Here is a 5,610-nt window from a genome sequence, read left to right on the forward strand (position 1 = left end):
ACCAGCTCAAGAAGACAAGTCAGACTGCATCTTCAAGTAACCAACAAAAGGACTGACTGGAGCCATGGTTCAAGTGGGAGATCTCTTTCCATAAACAAGAAATATGAGTGAGAGTGCTAGGTCTTGACTTAACATAGCTAACTGTGTAAATGTTAGGTGAATGGCTGCTATGCTGTATTGTTTAGGAACTAGTGATAAGAAAACATTTGTCCACATTCAATGCAGACCCAATTATTAATTTATTTTTGGTGGTACTAGGATTTGAACGCAGGACCTTAGGTTTGCTAGCCAGGCATTCTGCCACTTGAACCATGCCACCCCTGGTATCAGCCATGAAGCCTCTGGGGCTTGAAGCAAGTCGATATTTCCTTCTTAAATTTTGCAAAAGGATGCCACCACACTTTGAATTTATCCAGTCTCTGAAATGTAGCTATGAATACCTTTTTTCGATCACACCATGAGAGGTAAGCAAACTGCCTATGGATTGTCTTAAATATTACTAGAAAGCCTACTGGTTTAAGCATACAAAGCTTTTCAACACAGGATTGCCACGAACTTGTCGGTTAGCAATGAGGTGTCAGGAAATGATTTGTGATATTTTTCCTCAAGGCTGACGAAGACAAAAAATTGAAATTAATTCTTTTTAGTTGATTAACTTCATGGCAATATGCATATACTTTGGAGGTTAAGGATGTTGGGAAAATTAGCATCCGTTGAAGAAGAAATGGAATAGAAAGACTTGGAAGAGGAGAGCTCACAAATGCAAGAGAGAGATGTTTTGACAGTAATGGGCACATCAGGGGCGGAAGTGGCCCTTAAATTGTGTTCATTAAGTGTTGTATGTTTCTTTGAGGTTTATTAAGACCCTTGAGAAGAGCCTTAACAAATTTCAACAGAGAGAAATAAAAAAAGTGCTCATTTAGGACGATAACATGCTTCCCCTGAGTTCTCTTAAATGTTATTTTTGACACACTTTTTTGGCATTTTGACACACTGTTGTTACAAAGGCAGTCACAGCACAGTACTTCCATTAGACAAAAACAACAGTTTCCTGTTCTCGCCGAGCGTAAGAGTTCGCAGTGAGATTTGAATTGACTTTGGGAACTTTACAGTCAAGGAGCTGGGAAGATATGATTAAGCCCATATTTGTGTGCAGGGAGGAAGCTGGCCCGCTCCTCCTCCTCCAGAAGTCCAATCTCTGTCAGCTGAGTCACTATGGAGAGAAAAACCTGAGGCACAGCACATCTTGAACTTACTCTCTGGCCCTTTGGAAAGCAGAGGACTATGTATAGGTACTGTGAATGTGCCAGAAATAGGAGGGAATTTGGCTTCTTGCCAGAGTATGAAGTTGGAGCATCTCAAGGTTGTTGTTCAGACAATTATAAGCAAATGTCCTGGAGAATATTTTTAGGACAGCCCTAGAGGAAACTGGACAATGGAGAAGCCATTGCTGTGCTCCTTCCGAGATTCGGAAGCTGAATCTAGTTCTTACCCTCTTCTTGTCTTTCTCCTTTTTTCCCTCTTCTTTTCATCTGTAAACAAAATAAAGTATTATTAGTAGTCTTTCAGTATCCACAGTGTTAAGTTCCAGGACCTCCCCAGCACTCAAAAATCTATGTGTGGTGCTTGCTTCGGCAGCACATATACTAAAATTGGAACGATACAGAGAAGATTAGCATGGCCCCTGCGCAAGGATGACACGCAAATTCGTGAAGCATTCCATATTTTTGGAAAAAATTATACTAAGTGAAGTGAGCCAGACCCAAAGAAACATGGACTCTATGGTCTCCCTTACTGGAAATAATTAGTACAGGTTTAGGCAAGTCACAGCAGAGGATCACAAGAGCCCAATAGCTATCTATACCCTTATGATCACATAAGATGATGCTAAGTGAAATGAACTCCATGTTATGGAAACGATTGTTATATCACAGTTGTAACTACTTTCAACATCCCATGTGTATCTGTAGCTTCTACTATTGATGATGGTCTTGTATCACCTTCCTGTGGTTGTATTTACACTATCTCTGTAATCTTATCTGAGTATATTGGAAACCGTGTATACTGGTATTGGAAGTAGGAAATTGAAAGGGAATACCAAAATCGAGAGACACAGGGTAAAAAAGACAAACAACTACAAAAGCAATACTTGCAAAACTGTTTGGTGTAAGTGAACTGAACACCTCATGGAGGGAAAGGGAAAGGGGGAGGAGGGAGGGGGGAATGAGGGACGAGGTAACAAACAGTACAAGAAATGTATCCAATGCCTAACGTATGAAACTGTAACCTCTCTGTACATCAGTTTGATAATAAATATTTGAAAAAAAAATCTATGTGTGTTTTAAGTCTCTCGCATAATGAATACAATCAAGGGCATACATAGCATTTGCGTATATTACACAACCATCTCTGGATGACTTCTAATACCAAACAATGTAAATGTTAGGTGAATAGCTGTTATGCTGCATTGTTTAGGGACTAGTGATAAGAAAACATTTGTCCACATTCAATTCAGACTCAATTATTTCTTTATTTTTGGTGGTACTAGGATTTGAACTCAGGGCCTTGTGTTTGCTAGGCAGGCCATGCCTTCAGATTTTTTTTCTGAAAAATTATTTCCAATCTGTGCTTGGATGGTTCTGCCAATGCAGAATCCACAGACATGGAGGAATGTGCAAGGAGCTACCAAAGGTCGAAGTACACGTAGTATGTGTCCAGTTCCAGAGAAGTGGAGCTGTCAGGGTCTTTCTATGGCTTATGCAGTTCTACTTCTTATGCAGTTGGAACTGGATAAAGTGCTGAGCTTGCTACGATCTCCGCTTAAGGAAGACCGATGTCTACCTCATGGGGTCACTGTGAAGCTTTCTGCCCCTTGGCAAAATGTTTGTTCTGCCTGTCTCTTTTTTCCTTGACTTGGGCAAAGTTAGACATATGCACAATAAAAAAAATCAGTAAAAATAGGAAACTTGCATACCTACAAACAGTTCTGATCTCAACCCCTTTAACTGGGGCTTTAGAAGACCAAAGAATTTTTTTTTTTTTCTGATGGTACTAGGGTTTGAACTCAGGATCTCATACTTGCCTGGCAAGGGCTCCACTGCTTGAGTTATGCCTTCAGCCTTTCTTTGCTTTAGTACTTTTCAGATTGGGTTTTAGACTTTTGTCAAGGCTGGCTTTGAACTACAATCCTACTACTTACTTTTGTCACATAGCTGAGATTACAGACACACATCATCAAGCCCAATTTGTTGAGATAAGATCTTGCTAACTTTTTTGCCTGCAATAACCCAGAGCCATGATCCTCCTGATCGCTGCCTCTCACTAAGATTACAGGTAGGAGATACCATGCCTGGTGTATAGGAATTACTTTTCATGGTGAATCTCATCTCAACTTATTTACACATGACACCTTATATAAGCCTTTAAAAATATAGATAAGCTGGCTAAAGAAAAAATCAGGAGTGGCTGTACTAAATGAAGAATAGTGAGCTAATAGAGGGATAAGATAGCAGGCCCAGAAGTCAGATGAGCCTAGATTTTGCCCTATACTCCTGGACTAGTTATTTAACCTTCTGTGTCTCATTCGTCTCATCTGTAAATGGGAGTGGTCATAGGGGGGATTAAGTGAAGCATTGATGGTGAAGCATGGAGACAGAGCTTGCAGGAGGCAGCATTAGCTGCTGCTAACAACATAAATTGCAAATGTGAGTGAAGATGACTATTGGCATGTTTTCGAGAGACCAAGGACAAGGGAAGAGTTTCTAGTATAATTCGAGGTATTTTTCCACATAAGCTCCATGTGTTCCGAGAGGTGTGAGAACATTTGGGAAGTTGCTGTTGGGAAGAAATTTAACCACTGGTTACATCCCTGCCGTTCTGCCTCACACCGGAGATCAGCGCCAGCTCTGTGCACAGAGCATTACTCAAACTGTCTCTTTACACAGCAGTTAACCTTACTTGTCACTGCTTCCGGTGGGAGATCAAGAGCATTGAAATTACAGAGGTGGCACAATAAATCATGGTCACTTCTTGACATGGCCAGACAAAGCAGCTGGAAGGAGCCTGGCCACAATGTCAGCTCAAAGTTGAAATGCAAAGTTTTAACATATTCATTTGCTCCCATTTTTTTCTGGATTCTTTTTTTTACCCATGATTCAGACCACTGAATAGAAAATCAATGTTGACAGCCTGGTGGGTTAAATTACCACACATGGTTTTCTTTCTTTCTTTCTTCCTTCCCCAGTTGTGACCATTGTGACTTGGAGTGGAATAGATGAGTGAACCTGAGCTTGAACTAGAGAAAGATCTGTTTTTGAGTTTCAGTCTCTCACCTGCTGAACACAAATCTGCTTAGAAGGTGAGATCCATGATGGGAGTCTTAGAAGACTTTGTCCTGTTTCTAAATACAGCAGGCCCTTATCAAAATAAGTGGGAAATTAGTGGGTGCTATTTCTGGCCTTCTGGCTCTCTCATGCTTAAAATTTTTTATTATACTTGGTTAACATAAATTAATTATACATATTAATGGAGGTTAGTGTAATTTTTTTAAACAAATGCATGTAGCTTACAATGACTAAAACCAACCTTCCTTTCTACACTTACCCTCCCTCATCCTTCTCAACTCCTACTAACATCTACAGCCAGGTTGACTTTTCTGGCTCTCTTATGCTTGCTTTTGTTTCTCTTATTCTATCAAGACTTCTTGGTCCTCAAGTGTCTCCTAGATAGGAACAGATAAAATACCTTTAGGAGAATTGGCTTACTGGGTTTTTCTCTTCCTACCTACCTTAGTCCCCTGGGCTAAGACAATCACAGTAACCTTGACCTTTGTAAGGGTTGAGAATCATTCCCTGTCTGCAATTAGTACTTGTTTTCTTATCATCTCTTTATACTGGGCAACTGGATTGTATAAAAGCTAGAAATCTCTTTCCCAAAACATCTACACACACAGATATAAGGTCCACAGAGTTTGGTTCATGATGACTTGGGACTTGTGGGGAGAACCTTTATGGCCCTGAGATAACGACCACACAGCTTATACTTCTGCTCTGGGACCCTCTCTCCCCTGTAGGAAGGGAATCGGTTGTTCCTAACTCCTTTCCGTCTACTACAATATAGCTCCTCACTACTAGCTTCTCAGACAAATTCATGTGAGCAAGTCTACTTATCTAAAGGTTTACATTAGTATCTGTCATAGCAGTCTTGTTTGACATATCAGGGGCATCTTGATCTCATATTTGCTTTACTGTTTTATTCATTTCTTATGTGGTTTAGAACTCCATGCCTGGAAAAGACAAATATTGGCCAGGGATGAAATAGGTCAGGAGACCTGGCATATCACCTGCCTCTTGGAACCAAATAAATTTCTTTGTGTCCTAAGATTACTTAGCTTGAGCTTTGCCCTTTTGCCCAGTCTTATAATTTGATTGACTTTCTGTATAAACATGTGTTGGGGCTCTCGGCCTGCGTGCTTCCTCTGACTGGCGGGGGAAGGCGTGAGGGCGTGCCCTGCGGGGTAGAAACTGAGAAAATGTGTGAGCCCCGAAATCGCCCACCCTCCTTACCTTCAAAGCAGTTCACAGGACACGGGCAATTTGGGGAGCAGTCGTG

At 40.9% G+C, this 5,610-nt stretch overlaps 1 non-coding gene across 1 annotated transcript; it reads left to right on the forward strand.

The window, feature by feature from the left end:
- The first annotated feature begins 1,622 nt into the window (after nucleotides 1–1,622).
- Nucleotides 1,623–1,729, forward strand: LOC125364309. The gene has a single exon (XR_007213470.1). It is a non-coding gene; the product is annotated as a U6 spliceosomal RNA (small nuclear RNA).
- The last annotated feature ends 3,881 nt before the right edge of the window (nucleotides 1,730–5,610 follow it).

This window comes from Perognathus longimembris, chromosome 15 (assembly GCF_023159225.1).
Source record: "Perognathus longimembris pacificus isolate PPM17 chromosome 15, ASM2315922v1, whole genome shotgun sequence".
Classification (NCBI taxonomy): Eukaryota; Metazoa; Chordata; class Mammalia; order Rodentia; family Heteromyidae; genus Perognathus; species Perognathus longimembris.